Source organism: Triturus cristatus, chromosome 3_1 (assembly GCF_964204655.1).
Source record: "Triturus cristatus chromosome 3_1, aTriCri1.1, whole genome shotgun sequence".
NCBI classification, from domain to species: Eukaryota; Metazoa; Chordata; class Amphibia; order Caudata; family Salamandridae; genus Triturus; species Triturus cristatus.
Genome location: NC_140583.1, coordinates 1,059,697,694 through 1,059,716,023, shown reverse-complemented (window position 1 = coordinate 1,059,716,023; position 18,330 = coordinate 1,059,697,694).

Here is an 18,330-nt window from a genome sequence, read left to right as displayed (position 1 = left end):
CTCTGGCCATACAGGGCCAACTTTCACAGGACTGGGCAGACAAACTGGGGGATGCCAGTGGTCTGGACACTTCCCCGGACGCTGGTTTCATCTCTCCTGCGACTGTGGCCTCGGAGGAAGGTGCAGCTTTTTCAGTGGTGCTGCGCAAGGTGGCCGCAGCCCTGGGGCTCGAGCTGCCTGCTGTGGCCGTGAGGACTAACGTCCTCACAGAGGTGCTTCAACCGTCAGCAAGCTCCACTGAGCCTCTGTTGCAGTTCAATGAGGACCTCATAGACGTTCTGCAGGGCACTTGGTCCAAGCCCTCCACAGTTCCTTCTGTGGATCGGAACGTGGCCCGGAGCCACCACCCTGCTCCGGGCAACCCCAGTTTCCTGTCCCAACACCCCACCCCGAGAGTCTGGTTATCCAGGCCACCACTTCCCAATCCTCCTTCCCGTCCGCCCCTCCGGATCGGGAATCCAAGAGGCTCGAACAGTGCAGAAAGAAGCTGTTCTCTTCCCTGAGTTTGGGCCTGCGGTCTTTGAACACCGCTTGCCTCTTGGACCGTTTCTCTCACTCTCTGTGGGATACGGTGGAGGACGTGCTGCCCCTGTGTCCGGAGGAGGCCCGGACAAGTCTCTCCCAGGCGCTTGCTGATGGGCGAGATGCAGCACGACATGCCATACGGTGTGGACTAGACACCACGGACTTGCTGGGTAGGGCGATTTGCACCACGGTGGCGCTCCGGCGCCACGCCGGACTGCGGTCCACCTCTTTTTCGGGGGATGTCCATAGTTCCCTCATGGAAATGCCCTTTGATGGCACTCGCCTTTTTGGTGAGAAGGCGGATAGTGCGCTGGCTCGTTTTAAGGACTCCCGGGCTACGGCCAGGTCCTTGGGTCTCTCGGCCCCACAGCCGCAAACTTCCGCCTTTCGCCCCTTTCGTGGCTAAGGAAGGGGCGCCTTCTCACGTTCGCCTAGCCACCGGCCGCAGACCCAACCTGCACGCGGTCGCGGACGTGGATTCTGCCGTGGAGGTACAGGAGGACAACGTGCCGGTCAGTCCACATCCAACCCGGCAGCATCCGCCTCAAAGCCCTCCTAGTCCGAGCTTTCAGGCCCATTCCACGCCAGTGGGCGGCAGAGTTCGCCATCACCTGCTCCACTGGCGATCCATCACTTCGGACAGGTGGGTGCTGCAAATCGTCCGAAGGGGCTACTCACTCCCCTTCGAGACGACCCCTCCAGCCATGCCACCGCAGTTCCACCGTATATCGGAGGATCACTTGAATCTTCTGCGGGAGGAAGTTACGGCCCTCTTGGCCAAAGAGGCCGTTGAGCGCGTTCCTGGTCCAGAAGTAGGCCGTGGTTGCTATTCCCACTACTTTCTGGTTCCCAAGAAGGGCAAAGGGGGCCTACGCCCTATCTTGGACCTCAGGAGCGTCAACGCCTTCCTCCGGAAAGAACGGTTCAAGATGCTAACTTTAGCTCAGGTTCTGGCTGCCCTCGACCCTGGAGACTGGATGGTAGCGTTGGACTTGCAGGACGCCTATTTTCACATCCCCGTCCTGCCGGCCCACCGGCGTTACCTGCGGTTCACGGTGGGTCACGAGCACTTTCAGTTCACCGTGCTCCCCTTCGGCCTCACCAGTGCCCCTCGGGTGTTCAGGAAAGTGATGGCGGTGGTCGCAGCTCATCTGCACAGATCGGGGGTTCCAGTCTTCCCCTATCTCGACGACTGGCTGTTGAAGGCGGGCTCGCCCCAGCAAGTCGTCTCCCACCTCCAGACTACGGCCGACCTCATGCATTTGCTGGGGTTCTCCATCAACGTGCCGAAGTCACACCTGAGTCCCTCCCAGAAGCTCCTCTTCATCGGAGAGGTTCTCGATTCGGCGCAGTTCCGGGCTTATCCTCCGGAACAGTGGGTCCGGGATATTCAGGCTCTGATTCCCATCTCCCGGCCTCTATCCTGGGTTTCGGTCAGGTTGGTGCTGCGGCTTCTGGGGCTGATGGCCTCCTGCATCCTGTTGGTGCATTACGCCAGGTGGCGAATGCGGGCTCTGCAGTGGGAAATGAAGTTTCAGTGGGCCCAGCATCGAGGCAACCTGACCGAACATGTCTTGATCTCGGAGGGCACTGCGAAACAGTTGCATTGGTGGCTCACGGACCACGATTGGGTCAGGGGCAGATGCCTCTCCCTACCCCAACCGGAGCACGTAGTAGTGATGGACGCGTCCCTCCTGGGATGGGGGGGCCATATGGGAGAGGCGGAGATCAGAGGCCTCTGGTCTCCGGTGGAATCTCAACTCCATATCAACCTGTTGGAGCTGAGAGCGATCCGGCTTGCACTGAAAGCCTTCCTTCCCTCTGTCCGGGGAAGTGTCGTGCAGGTGTTCACGGACAACACCACCGCCATGTGGTATTGCAACAAACAGGGCGGGGTGGGGTCGTGGACCCTTTGTCATGAGGCTCTGCGCCTCGGGACATGGCTGGAACACCAGGGCATCATCCTAGTGGTTCAACATCTGGCGGGCTCTCTGAACGCCAGAGCGGACAAACTCAGCCGCCGGTGCATGATGGATCACGAATGGCGTCTGAACTCGGGCATGGCGCAAGGTGTCTTTCTGCAGTAGGGAGAGCCTTGGTAAGATGTATTCGCCACCGAAGAGAACGCGCAATGTCAGCAGTTCTGCGCGTTGGAATTTCCAAGGCGGCACTCGCTCGGAGATGCTTTTCGTCGCGAGTGGAGTTGCGGTCTGTTGTACGCCTTTCCGCCTATACCACTTCTGCCCAGAGTGCTAAAGAAGATCAGGCGCGACCGGGCCCAAGTCATCTTAGTGGCTCCGGATTGGGCACGAAGGTACTGGTATCCCGAGCTACTCAGTATGTCAATCGATCCTCCGATACGACTGCCTCTTCGGGAGGACCTTCTGTCGCAGCAGCAGGGGACGGTCCTCCACCCGAACCTGTCCAGTCTCCACCTCCATGTGTGGAGATTGAGCGGCGACAGTTGATGCCATTTGACTTTCCTCCTGAAGTCTGTGATGTGATTCTGGCAGCCAGGCGTCCCTCCACAAAATCGGTATGCGCCTGCAGGTGGAACAAATTTGTGGCATAGTGCACAGCAAAGGCTGTGGATCCCCTTTCCGCCCCTCTTTCTGAGGTTCTACTCTTTCTTCTTTCTTTGGCCCAGCAGGTCTCTGCTCTGGGCACCTTGAAAGGTTATCTTTCTACAATCTCTGCTTTCTTACGGCTTCCTGATCAGCCTTCTCTTTTCAAGACCCCTGTTGTTTCGCGCTTTCTAAAAGGCATTACTCACATGTTTCTTCCTGTCCCCTTCGTAATGCCTCAGTGGGATTTGAATCTTGTCTTGACCTTTCTGATGTGTGCTCCCTTTGAACCCCTTCACAATTGTCCACTTCGTCTTCTGACTCTTAAGACTGCTTTCCTGGTTGCTATCACCTCGGCTAGACGGGTGAGTGAGCTCCAGGCTCTGTCATCTAAGGCTCCCTTTCTTTCTGTTCATCCGGACAAGGTTGTCCCTCGAACTCGTCCTTCTTTTCTTCCGAAAGTGGTGACCCCCTTTCACATCGGGCAATCGGTCACTTTGCCCACCTTCTTTCCGCCTCCGCATCCTTCGAAAGAGGAAGAGAGGCTCCACCGTCTGGACCCAAAATGTGCGCTGTCCTTTTATTTGGAACGCACCAGACAGTTCCGGGTGGACGACCAACTTTTTGTTGGATACGTAGGTGCTAAGAAGGGGAGAGCCGTACACAAACGGACCATCTCACGGTGGGTCATCTTGTGTATAAAAGTTTGTTACTCCTTGGCGAACAAGGACCCTCCTGTTGGGCTGAGAGCCCATTCCACCCGGGCCACGGCGGTGACTACTGCCCTGGGACGGGGAGTTCCCTTGCAGGACATCTGTCAGGCGGCGACGCGCGCCTCACTGCACACGTTCGCCAAGCACTATTGCCTGGACAGCCAAGTCCGGAGAGATGGCTTCTTTGGCCGTTCGGTTCTCCAGGACTTTCTGGTGTGATCTTGGTTTGCAGACCCTCCACCGGGGTTGGTATTGCTGGGGTATCTATTCTAAGGTGAGGAATCTAACTAACGTGTTTCTTTCAGATGAAAAAGTTACTTACCTTCGGTAACGATGTATCTGTAAGAAACATTAGTTAGTTAGATTCCTCACCGAGCCACCCATCCTCCCCGCTCTGCGAACCGACATCTAGGGTTAAGTTCATCCTGTTCAGGGCCCTAGACTTTTTGGCACCAGTGTCGGTCTCTTGCATGGCTCTGCGTTCCTGGCACGGAAAGCTATGTACAAGAACTGGCGTCAGCGCACGAGGGCGGCGTCTAAGTACTCCGACGATGTCATTCCGGCGCAAGACGCCAACGACGGATGCGGAGCCGCAGACGACGCCTAGCGACGCGCAAGTGGTATTGCTACAAAAAATCTTTCCGGATCCAGCCTGACGCTTGGGGATATTCTAAGGTGAGGAATCTAACTAACTAATGTTTCTTACAGATACATCGTTACCGAAGGTAAGTAACTTGTTCGTTTGCCTGAGATTTCGAACGAGAAATGGATGGGGTGGGAGAGGCGGAAAAGCATAGGAAAATATCTTTGACCTATTGATCCATAGGGCATTGCCTTTGGATTGAGGGTGTGGGAATCTGGAGGCGAAGTTTGGGCATTTTGCGTTGTCCACTGTGACGAACAGATCCATTTGTGGAACTCCCCATTTTTTAAAGTACTGAAGGAGAACTTGGGGATGAAGTTCCCACTCGTGTATTTGCTGTCTCCTTCTGCTGAGATCAGCAATTTGATTGTTGACTCCTGGAAGGTGTTCTTCCAGATGAATTTTGTGAACTGCCCAGTTCCAGATGCTGTGAGAGGCGTGACAGCTGGAGAGTGTCCCCCCCATGTTTTTGTTAATAGTACTGTGACAAACTGCTACCATCTTCCCCCATTTCGTCAGGCAATACCACAGAGAACTTTCCCCCTTACCTGTCTCCCTAACCTCTCCTCTATTCACAGAACGCAACTCTGGAGAAGAACAGGGACTGTCTCTTTAAGGGAAACACACTTGGTGATTCCTTTCCGGAACACGTGAATTGGTAAGATGACCCGGTCGCATACAAAGCGCGGCCGGATCGGGGAAGGACGAGCCCGGGGGACAACAGGAGAGCGTCCAGACCTTCTTAGTGTGCCCCGGACTACAGGAACCTGCAGGAAGTGAGTGCGGAGAGGAGAAGACGTCGACACCAGAACGCGAGGATACCGGCGGTGTGGACGACCCACAACGGGAGCGGGACCCTCTCCGGTGTTGCGCTGAGGCCAGCCATGTCCCTGGAGGGGCGTGGCCCCACAAGGTACGGGGGAGGTTAGAAGCCGTCTGGGGAAGAGGCACTAGGACCAACAAAGACCGGGCCGGTTGAGGGAGCGGAGAACCCTAACTTGCTCGCGGTGCATCTCCTCACTTAAGCGCTGTGTCTCTATGCTTATGCGCTGTGATTTAGGCAATTATAGAGCACTGGTGGCGATATCAGGTGGCATCTCCCTTCATTCCCTGTTCCCTTACACAATATTATATCTCGAACCAATTCCTTACGGGCCATATTTTGTCTGTTTTGTTTATGGGTGACCGGCTGACCTCCTACTGAGTCCTCGCCTGACCAGCTCAAGAAGGAGAAAAAGGACTAAACTACCGCAACCCCCCCCCCCCCTCCCCCGACGGAAAGGAAGAAGACGGTGCCTGTCCCTACACGATCACGAGAGCACCTTTTTGACCATTTTGTTTTGAATGGACAAACCATCCTGACATTACTTTTATTCCTAATAAAACCCACATATATTCACACCTGTGTCCTGCCTTGCTTCTCCACCACGCCACAAGTACATAACTGTTATGTTGTCCGTGCAGACTAGTACAACCTTGTCTATGAGATGTGACTGAAAAGCTTTGAGTGCTATAAATACTGCAAGAATCTCTAGACAGTTGATGTGGAGACATTTGTGCTTGTTGTCCTAGAGACCCTGAATAGTGTAATTGTGGAGATGGGCACCCCAACCTGTGAGAGATGTGTCTGCTGCTAGCACGACCTGTGGAACAGGGTCGATGAAGGGCCACCCTTTTGATAAGTTTTGTGGATTTCACCACTACAGAGAGCGATGGGTGCAGCTGTCTTGAAGTTACTATAAACCTATATAGGACCTGTGCGTTTAGACACCATTCACTGTAGGTTTGGTGTCCGGACTCATTCTAGACACCCCACCGGGTATGTTAGACTGTGTACCAGCTAGCTCACAGTGACACTAGAAACCCCTCTTACCAAGGAGAGAATAGTCCTTGGCAACTTTCGAACATGACAACGCTGATCCCTCAGGAATGTGGAAACAGTGTATTACTTTTCGCTCAGTCACTCGTGCTCCCTTAGTCTCAGAGAGATACAAAGAATAAACGGTGGGGACGTTTTTAATAAGCATTTTTTGAACCAGCATCATTCTAGTGTAAAATAGGTGTGCTGAAAAAAGATCGGTTCAAAGTGGGGGTCATGGTTGGAGTCGTCTGCGGTGTCGTTTAGAATTTCAGGTTACAACAGTAACAGATATAAATGATTATAAGCACTAACAGAGTAAAAGGATGGTAGATTTCTACTATTGTGCTAAAACAATTAATACAGGCAAGTATATAAAATACATGACAGTAGAATGCGTACTCCTACGATGCGACCCTAACAAGATGTACCTAAGTGTACCTAGCATGTATGTAGGTGTAAAAGCCAAGAATCCCTCTAGAATAAAGTCAACCCCATTACCTGAAGTGCGAGATTGTGCGACCCCTTCTTGGTCTTGAGATGGACACTCCACAAGGGATGTCTGGACCACTGCGAGCTGGAGTGTCTGCGTGCAGGAACCTCGGCGTCTTGTGTCAGTGTGTTGGCATGGAATCCTTTTCTCCTCTGGACTACCTCAGCAAGATATGGTGTTTGTATACCCAAAGTGGTTCTCTCAGGTGTTCTACCTTGCGGTGTCATGTCGGACCTAGGATGACCGAAGGAATGACCCTTGCACATAGTTATTATGCAGAAGATGGTAGTCCTGCTGAGTTTCCAAGAATCCTCATGCATAATGGATGAAGCTAATTTTCAGGAAAAACCCTACGTCCTGTAAGCAGTACCGTAACTGGGTAAAAGGTCAGTCCCAAGAACCGGTATGTAGTGTAATGGTAGGGGAGAATTTAGGTGAAAGGTTAGGTGACTACCTGACCTATATTGGGGTACCTATATGGAACATAACAGTCTACCAACCCTAGATCTGTTAATTGACCCTGTGACAGATTTCACTGACGTGCTAAGCATTCCTGTAGAGAATGCATGTGTAGTCTTGCTTGAGACACTAATGCGATGCATGACGCCATCATTCCTAACAGTGGCATAACAGTTTTGGTTGTTAAGGTTTGATTGGCTTGAAACTATAATAACAAAGTTTGAATATTGCGGATTCTGGTTGCACTGGGAGAGGCTAGAGCCGTGTGAGTGTTGAGAGTCGCTCCCAGATAAGACTGCATTTATAAAAGACTGTAGATTAGACTTTTGCGCATTCACTGTGAAGCCCGATCAGTGTAGTAAGTTTAGCGTGGTCTAAGTGTGTTTTAGACACTTGTGGTGAGTGCTGGCTTTGATGAGCCAGTCACCTAAGTAGGGGAAGACATGAATTTGTTGTCTTCTGAAATGAAATGCCACTACAGCTAGACATTTGGTAAACACTCTGGGAGCAGTAATTACTCTGAATGGGAGTACTTTGAACTGATAGTGTTTGCTTGCTATCTGAAATATTTGCGATGACCTGGATGGATAGGAATCTGAAAGTATGAGTCTTTTAAGTCTGGTGTGGACATAAAATCAGCTTGTTGTAGAAGTGGAAGCACCTGTTGGAGCGTTACCATATGGAAGTGTTCTGACAGTATGTATAGGTTTAACACTCTGAGATCCAAAATGGGTCTCAAGGAGCCATCCTTTTTTAGGATTAGAAAGTAGAGAGAGTACAACCCTGAACTTTGGTACTGTAATGGAACTGGTTCTATGGCTCCTTTTTCTGAGAGATTGCACTTCCTATTTGAGTAACTGTAAGTGGTGTGACGACAGTTTGTGAGTACAAGATAAAATGTTTGGAGGATTGGTGGTAACCTCCAGGCAATAGCCATGTCGGATAAGATCGATCACTCACTTGTTGGATGTTATAGATTGCCAAATGGGGAGAAATTGTTGAAGTCTTCCCCTGGCAGGTGTTAAATAATCGGGGGGAAATGCTGGCAAGTCACAGTTTGTTGGGAGATGGGGAGTTCCCTCTATATCCTCCTCTATAAAAACCTCTAGAGGGAGAGGATTGAGTGTTGCCTTTATATGGGGAAGCATTTGGGTCTGAAGATGTGGTTTTGGACTGTGAAAGGAGCCTCTATTTGATGGAGAATGGTGAGCTCCCATGGACGTTGCTAGGTCCGTGTACTTTTCATTTTTTCGAACGCCCGATCGAATTCAGGACCAAACAGGTGTTTTTTGTCAAAAGGAGTGTTTAAAATAGATTGCTGAACCTCAGGTTTAAACCCCGAAATCCTAAGCCATGCATGCCTTCTGAGGCGAATGCTGGTATTATCTCTCTAGCCGCGGTGTCAGTAGCATCTAGAGCACATCTAATTGACGAGTTAGAGTTTGCCTTCTTGAACCAACTCTTATGATTTTCTTTTGTGTTTGTGTGGGAGATATTGGAGCAGCTGCTACATCTCATCCCAGTGTGCCGTCTGTGAATTGGATTAAGCAGTTTAAGGACACTTCTGAAGCAGCTAGAGAGTCGAGACTCGGAAACTAGACCCTAGGATAGTCACTACCCTTGTGAGCACCGAAGTACCCAAGTTACCTAGCCCACAGGCTGCGGGTGCATAGGTGTGAACTTGCGTCGGGTTTCGTCGTGGACTTCTATAGATGCCTGAAGGAAAGTTGCTGACAGGCAGTCAGTGAAGAGTGTCCGGTGGATCCCAAGGCTGGGATCAAGAAGAGAGGAGACCTGCAAGCAGAAGGGACAGAGTCAAGGTCACTAGCCAGTGACCTCGTGGAACCAGGAAGGAACCAGGCAATGTCGTGTAGATTGCAGGTGAAAGGTGAAGCTTGTCGCTGCAGCCACGGGTACCAGGAGACGTCGAGGACGACCAGGACCAGGAGGCGAGCTGTCCCACGAAGGCTCTTGCTGTCGGCGGCGTCGAAGTCGAACTAGGACTCACCAAGCCTTGGCAAGCGGAACCCACGAAGAAGGGAGGACTTGCTTCTGGTGCAGACCAGGAAGGTCTGGGGTGCTTCTCTTTTGCAAAGAAGCGGGAGCCAGTCTGGAGGAGCCAAACCAGCAGTGAAGAGTTCAAGGTGTGTCGTCACAAAGGCCGCTAGCCAACGGGCAAGCAACCGGACAGACACGGCAAGCAGGAAAATGCAGAGGGGCCCCACGCAGGACTCGTGGAGTGTGGGGGGCTGATCTTCGGTGCAGATGGTGCTTGGGGTTGGGGCTTCTCAATCCCCGGTGCACAACTTCTAGGGTGCCTCAGAAGCTGCGCTGGAAGATACTCGCCACTTTTCCCAGGTAGCCGGTCCCATGTCTCTCGTCGCCTCCACGGATCTCAGCTCGGCTGTGGATGTGGATCAGGGTCGGAGAAGTCTGGAAGTCAAGGCTCTGGTCGGGCTCTGCAGTCGGTCCCTCTTAGAACTTCAGCAAAGCAATGGGTAAGTCTCTTGATGGTGCCTGTTTGCACAGGGTAGCCACTCCTTGGCCACAAGGGAGATTCTTCAGTCTTCTTCTTTCGTCGAATGTCGAAGGTCCAGAGTTTCTGTTCAAGTTGCAGGTTCAGGATAATCTAATCTCCTGGGGCCCAGCTACCACTCTTATACTAATCTGGGGGGCTGGGTTGCCTGCTAGGTCACGCCTTATGGGTGGGACCTGGGAGGGGGGTGGTTACACCCCCTTCCCTTTGTCCAGTTTCGCGCCAGGACTGGGGCTGGAGTGCCCCAGCACCGGTTTGAACTGGACTATGCATGGGATACCTTGTGTGCCCCAGGCATGTCTCATTCCTTTCAGCCCTCCCTGCCCCAATACACTAAAGTCTGTCTGGGGAGGTGCTAGCACCTCCGCAAGCAGGAAACCTATTGTCCAAGCCTCCGTTGCCGGGATCACTCCCAGCAGCAGGAGGTCAGACTTGTGTCTGTGGCAGCAGCATCCATTTTGTGATGCTGAGGCTTTGGTTAGAGTTAAACAGCAAAGTAGGATTTTAACATGTCTCTCCCTCTAGAAGGGAGGAATAATATCCTCATCACCAGAAATGGTATGGGGGTATTATTCCAAAGTGTTAGACACCTTACACGACATGTTTTGATAAAGCCAAACCATAGTTACCATAACCATTTAAGATTATAAGGCACTTTAAGAGTATATGGTAGGCTATATCATAGAACAGCTAAAAGGACATGGTTCCGAAAGCTGCAGACAGGCTCAGCTCATGCTAGAGCACCATCTCACATGTTACCAAGCACTCTGCCTCCAGGATTGTTAAGGCCTGCCATAGGAGTGGCTGATAGGTACACATGTGTCTATTTTAAGGGTAGATATAGGTATACTATATCTAAGCAAGGGGTGATTACACGACCTTGCCCCAGCTGAGTGATCAGCCAGTTGTGTCTGATTGGAAGGCCAGACCAGGGGTGGCATAATACATGCTGCAGCCCCTGGGAGGCCTAGGGGACACCTATGCCCTGGGTACCTAGGGTACACTGTACAGGGTCCAATAAGGTGATCCTTACCAATTGGGAATGTACCTAGGGTACATGGAGTCCATTTTAAAGAGAGAGCAGACAGCCTGATCCCTGAATGGCAGGATCTCAGGCCAACTAAGGCGAAAAAACAAGCTAGACACTAGGCAACAAGTTGGGGGTAACCATAGTCAGATATCCACCTTCCTACACAACCCCCCCCCCCCCCAAACGAAAGGAGATAAGGCTGGCCTTGACAAGGTAAGCCTCTATTGCCTAAGTGGCCATATAAGGAAGAACCAGCACTGGCATGGTTACCCCCTGTCTCATGGTCCACTAAGCAATCCCTCACCCTAAAGCTATCATAGGGTCTCCACCATAGGGAATCTCTACCTTTGGTGTGTCTTTGCAAAGTAAAAGGCTGGTGTTGAGATGGAGTACTGAAGTGAGTGTCCTCAAAGTGAGGCCTCAGCTTCCTCCAATCATCCTCCACCATGGATGCCTTTCTTTCTTTCACTGAGTTGCACTGTGCTCTCAGGGTCAGCCTCTGGCTACCTAAAGCTGGAGGCTGGGTCCCTTTTGTGGGCTTACTGGAGGGACAGGTCAGGTTTGGGGCCCTAAGGTCCCATGTTTGCCTGTGCCCAACAGAATCCCTCTGGGGGAGGTCCCTAACTACCTGTAAAGGAGATCCCTCAGGAATGTTTTTAACCATCACCTGGCTAGGGCTACTAGCCAGGCCATCCTCATTCTTTTGATGGGGGGGTTCTTGTGGACAGGGGCCCTCTTGGGGTCCACTGGCCTCCCTGACCTCTGCAGCCCTGGGCTGACTGAGGCAGGGTAGAGAGAGGCAGGCTACCTGCATCAGACTGGGTCCCACCTTGGAAGGGGCCACTGACATCAGAGGCTCTGCCAGGCCAGGGGTGAGGTCAGATCCCTGAGGAGGCTGACCTTTTCCTAATGTCTGGGGAGAAGGAGACTTTTCTTCCTCCCCACTAATCTCCGTTTGCGTGGAGTGATCCATAGTTTCAGGCTTCACTACACCTATGTCAGTCTGAGTATGGGCTGAGACCATTACAGCCTTGCCAACCTTTTCAGGGAGGCACTCAGTTTGGGTTTGAGCTGTGACTGTCACAGCTCTGCCAATCTCTACAGGGAAGTCTGTCTTTGCCTGGGCTGTGGCTACCACTGCCCTTCCAACCATTTCAGGGAGGAAATCTACTTGGACAGGGGTTGTGGCTGGCACAACCCCACTACCCTTTTGTGAAAGGCCTACCATTTTGGAATGGGTGTCTTGTTCAACTCCAGCCCAAGCTGAGAGTTCTAAGTCATTCCCCAGTAAGCAGTCCACAGGCAAGGTTGGAGACACTGCCACCCTTTTAGGGCCAGTAACACCTCTCCAGCTGAGACATACCTCTGCCATGGGATGACTGTTCTGTTTGCCATCAATGTTAGTTACCTGGTATGAGAAACCAGGCAAAAGCTGCTCAGAGGGAACTAGCCTATGGGCCACCATAGTGATGCTAGCTCCAGTGTCTCTGTAGGCCTCAGCTTTTCTACCATTGATGTAGGGCTCCTGTCTGTACCTACCCAAAGTGTTGGGACAGGCAGTGAAGTTGGCAAACCCCATGCCACCATCACAGACAAGAGTAGCTGCTGTAGGGGAATTGGCTAAGCCAGGGTCCCCCTGTGTTCCCCAAGAAAACCCAACCAAATTTTTGGGGGCACTCCCACCACCTGGGGAATTACTGCTGACAGTAATAGGTGGTGTGACAGGAGTAGTTGGAGGAACAGTTTTGTTTTTAGCCTTTGGGCAACTGCTGTCAGTTTTCCAATGCCTAGCAGTTTTACACTCATGGCAGTAAGGCTTTTTAACTGTGGTAGAGGAGGGAGCTTGGGACCCACCACCCTGTGTGGAGTTTTGGGGCCCTGAGGAAGATTTCTCTTTTGCTTTATCCCCTCCCTTCTCTTGAGGCTTGGTGGTATCTTTCTTTTGGTCACCACCCTGATTTTTAGGCCTAATCCTGGTCCTGACCCATTTATCTGCCCTCTTTCCCAATTCTTGGGGAGAGGTCAAATCTGAGTCTACCAGGTGTTGATGGAGAAGCTGGTTCTGACAATTACTAAGGATCTGCTCCCTCATAATCAAGTTGTACAATCCTGTATAGTCCTGCACCTTGCTGCCAGTTAACCAACCTTCCAAAGCCTTAGTGGCACAATCCACAACATCAGAGCAGTCCTGTGTCTGTGTCTTCTGGGTGTCTCAGAACAACAACCTATATTGCTCAGTGGTTAAGCCAAACCCATCTATCAGAGCACTCTTCAGGACTTTGTAATTGTTAGCATCCTCATCACTGACTGTGAGGAGCTTGTCTCTACCTTTGTCAGGAAAGGAGAGCCACAAGATAGCTGTCCACTGACTCTGGGGTACCTGCTGTACTTTGCAGGCCCTCTCCAAAGCAGTCATCCACTTGTGGATGTCATCCCCATTCTGATATGGGGGGACTATCTTGCTTAGGTTTCTATGGTCATAAGACCTATCCCTATCTCTAGGAATGTTGCTGCCACCAGTGGGTTCTGACCCACACAATGTTTGCTCTCTGGCCAGAGCAAGCTTCTTTTTGGCCCGGGCAAGTTCTTCCCTTTCAATTCTCAGTTTGGCTTCCTTCATTCTGGCCTCATGCTCTCTCCTTTGGGTGGAAGTCATCCCCCTGTGGGATGAAGCATTGGAGCTTCTTGAGTGATAGGAGTGGAGAGAGTCCCCTGAGGGAGATCTACCCCTCCTATCTCTCTTTTTAAGATTACTTGGGGGCCTGTAAGGGAAGCTCCCATGCAAGCTTAAGTTAGCCTGACTAAGTCTTCTGACTGGGGTCTTGCTACCTCCCTCTTCCTCTGAGGTCTCTTCTAACTCATCTGTATCAGTTAAGTCAGGGGTCTCTTCTGTGGAGGGGAGGCCCTTATCTACAGCTATGGCACCATACTTGGCAGCTCTTTCAGCATCATAGGCCTCCAGAAGCTCCACTAGCTGTCTAAGGGTAGGGTTGGAACCCTGTTTTAATTTCCTGGAGGTACACAGTTGTCTCGTCTCCTGGAAAGTGAATGCATCATATCTAGAGGGAATCTGTCCAGGATTCTCCTCTCCTGAGGGAGTATCAGTGTGATCTCCATTCAGGGACATGATTCTAGTGAGGGTGTGGTGTGTGCACCTACCTACACTAGCTGTATCTACTAAACCTCTCTAGTAGTTGTAGTCAGGGTGTGTTAGTCCCTTCAACCTACAACAACTAAGTCTAGTAGGACTTAAGTATTATAATCTATGTTATATGTACCTAAACAATATCTGTGTGATCTTTCAATTTAGTATCTCAAGATTACAATGGTATTACAACAGCAAGCTCAGATCCCACCGCTGCCACCAATGTGAGAAGTTGGCCTGATGTATGATGTCACTAGTTCTAGTGTACACCTTATATCAGTCCAAACAACCCTTATGGTGATTGGTTGTAAAGTCAACCTTATAGACCAGCTATCCTAGTGGTAGCATGGACAAGAGCAGTCTTAGGCTAAACTCTGAATGGCATGTGAAGCCAGCTGTGATACCATATATAATCCCTTGAATACCAAATGAAAGGACACCACAACAGATATATATATAAAATAAAGTGTATTTATTCTAGTCAAACCCTCAGCACTCTTTATTAGATTAGAGGTAAGTACAACACAGTCTTATTCAAGCATACATTAAGTCACACAGGTAAGTAATACAGTTAGGCCCTAGGGGCCACGCAAACCATATACTAAAGAAGTGGTGAACAAGTTACTTACCTTCGGTAACGATGTATCTGTAAGAAACATTAGTTAGTTAGATTCCTCACCTTAGAATATCCCCAGGCGTCAGACTGGATCCGGAAGATTTTTCGTCAGCAATACCCCTTGCGCGTCGCTAGGCGTCGTCTGCGGCTCCGCGTCCGTCGTTGGCGTCGTGCGCCGGAATGACGTCGGAGTACTTAGACGCCGCCCTCGCGCGCTGACGTCAGTTCTTGTACATAGCTTTCCGCGCCAGGAACGCAGAGCCATGCAAAGACCGACACTGGTGCCAAAAATAAAATCTAGGGGCCTGAAAAGGATAACCTTAACCCTAGATGTCAGTTCGCAGAACGGGAAGGATGGGTGGGTCGGTGAGGAATCTAACTAACTAATGTTTCTTACCGATACATCGTTACCGAAGGTAAGTAACTTGTTCATCTGAAAGAAACACGTTCGTTAGATTCCTCACCTTAGAATAGATACCCAAGCAATACCATCCCCGGTGGTGGGTCTGCGAACCAAGATCACACCAGAAAGTCCTGGAGGACAGAACGGCCAAAGAAGCCATCCCTCCGGACTTGGCTGTCAAGGCAATAATGCATGGCAAACGTGTGTAGCGAAGCTCACGTTGCCGCCTGACAGATGTCCTGCAAAGGGACACCCCGTACCAAAGCAGTGGTAGCCGCCGTGGCCCGAGTAGAATGGGCGCGCAGCCCAACAGGAGGGTCCTTTTTTGCCAAGGAGTAACAAATTTTGATGCACAAAACGACCCACCGAGAGATGGTCCGTTTGTGCACAGCTTTCCCCTTCTTAGCACCCACGTATCCAACGAAAAGTTGGTCGTCCACCCGGAACTGCTTTGAGCGGTCCAGATAAAAGGAGAGCGCACGTTTTGGGTCCAGACGGTGGAGCTTCTCTTCCTCCTTGGAAGGATGCGGAGGCGGAAAGAAGGTGGGCAAGGTGACAGACTGCCCAAGATGAAATGGAGTCACCACTTTCGGAAGAAAGGAGGGACGAGGCCGAAGGACAACCTTGTCTGGATGAACAGAGAGAAAAGGAGGCTTTGAAGATAAAGCCTGGAGCTCACTCACCCGTCTAGCCGAGGTGATGGCTACCAGAAAAGCAGTCTTAAGCGTCAGCAGACGAAGAGGACAATTATGAAGAGGCTCAAAGGGAGCGCACATTAGAAATGTGAGAACAAGATTCAAGTCCCACTGAGGCATTACAAAAGGGACAGGAGGGAACGTGTGAGTAATGCCCTTTAGAAAGCGTGTAACTACAGGGGACTTGAAAAGAGAAGGCTGATCAGGAAGCCGCAAGAAGGCAGAGATGGCAGCAAGATAACCTTTCAGGGTGCCCAGGGCAGAGCCCTGCTGGGCCAAAGAAAGAAGAAACAGTAGAACCTCAGAAAGAGGGGCGGAAAGGGGATCCACAGCCTTTGCTGTGCACCATGCCACAAATTTGTTCCACCGGCAGGCGTATACCGTCTTTGTGGAGGGACGCCTGGCTGCCAGAATGATATCACAGACTTCAGGAGGCAAGTCAAATGGCATCAACTGCTGCCGCTCAATCTCCACGCATGGAGGTGGAGGCTGGACAGGTTCGGGTGGAGGACCGTCCCCTGCTGCTGCGACAGAAGATCCTCCCGAAGGGGCAGATGTATCGGAGGATCGGTCAACATACTGAGTAGCTCGGGATACCAGTACCTTCGTGCCCAATCCGGAGCCACCAAGATGACTTGGGCCCGGTCGTGCCTGATCTTCTTCAGCACTCTGGGCAGAAGTGGTATAGGCGGAAAGGCGTACAACAGACCGCAACTCCACTCGTGACGAAAAGCGTCGTCGAGCGAGCGAGCGAGTGCCGCCTTGGAAATTCCAACGTGCAGAACTGCTGACATTGCACGTTCTCGTCGGTGGCGAATAGATCTAACCAAGGCTCTCCCCACTGCTGAAAGAGACCTTGCGCCACCTCGGAGTTCAGACGCCATTCGTGATCCATCATGCACCGGCGGCTGAGTTCGTCTGCTCTGGCGTTCAGAGAGCCCGCCAGATGTTGAACCACTAGGGTGATGCCCTGGTGTTCCAACCATATCCAGAGGCGCAGGGCCTCCTGACAAAGGGTCCACGACCCCACCCCGCCCTGTTTGTTGCAATACCACATGGCGGTGGTGTTGTCCGTGAACACCTGCACAACACTTCCCCTGACAGAGGGAAGGAAGGCTTTCAGTGCAAGTCGGATCGCTCTCAACTCCAACAGGTTGATGTGGAGACGAGACTCTGCCGGAGACCAGAGGCCTCTGATCTCCGCCTCTCCCATATGGCGACCACATCCCAGGAGGGACGCATCCGTCACCACGACATGCTCCGGTTGGGGAAGGGAGAGGCTCTTGCCCTTGACCCAATCGCGGTCTGTGAGCCACCACTGCAACTGCTGTGCAGTGCCCTCCGAGATCAAGACATGGTCGGACAGGTTGCCGTGATGCTGGGCCCACTGAAACTTCAGGTCCCACTGCAGAGCCCGCATGCGCTGCCTGGCGTGATGCACTAGTAGGATGCAGGAGGCCATCAGCCCCAGAAGCCGCAACACTACTAGCCTGACCGAAACCCAGGATAGAGGCCGAAAGATGGGAATCAGGGCCTGAATATCCCGGACCCGCTGTTCCGGCGGATAGACCCGGAACTGCGCCGAATCGAGAACCGCTCCGATGAAGAGGAGCTTCTGAGAGGGGCTCAGGTGTGACTTCGGCACGTTGATGGAAAATCCCAGCAAATGCAGGAGATCCGCCGTAGTCTGGATGTGGGAGACGACTGTCTGGGGCGAGCCCGCCTTCAACAACCAGTCGTCGAGATAGGGGAAGACTGGAACCCCTGATCTGCGCAGATGAGCTGCGACCACCGCCATCACTTTCATGAACACCCGAGGGGCACTGGTGAGGCCGAAGGGGAGCACGGTAAACTGAAAGTGCTCTTGGCCCACCGTGAACCGCAGGTAACGCCGGTGGGCCGGCAGGACGGGGATGTGGAAATATGCGTCCTGCAAGTCCAACGCTACCATCCAGTCTCCAGGGTCTAGGGCAGCTAGAACCTGAGCCAAAGTTAACATCTTGAACCTTTCCTTCCGGAGGAAGGCATTGACGTTCCGGAGGTCCAAGATAGGGCGTAGGCCCCCTTTGCCCTTCTTGGGAACCAGAAAGTAGTGGGAATAACAACCACGACCTACTTCTGGGCTCGGAACGCGCTCGACGGCCCCCTTGGCCAAGAGGACCGAAACTTCTTCGTGGAGAAGATTCAAATGATCCCCCGAGATACGGTGGTGCTGCGGTGGCATGGCTGGAGGGGTCGTTTCGAAGGGGAGGGAGTAGCCCCTTCGGACGATTTGCAGCACCCACCTGTCCGATGTGATGGACCGCCAGTGGAGCAGGTGATGGCGAACTCTGCCGCCCACTGGCGTGGAATGGGCCTGAAAGCTCGGACTAGGAAGGCTTTGAGGCGGATGCTGCCGGGGTGGATGTGGGCTGACCACGTCGTCCTCCAGAACCGCCTCGGCGGAAACCACGTCCGCGACCGCGCGCAGGTTGGTTCTGCGGCTGGTGGCTAGGCGTACGTGAGGAGGCACCCCTTCCTTGGCCACGAAAGGGGCGAAAGGCGGAAGTTTGCGACCGCGGGCCGAGAGGCCCAAGGACTTGGCCGTAGCCCGGGAGTCCTTAAAGCGATTCAGCGCACTGTCCGCTTTCTCGCCGAAAAGGCGAGTGCC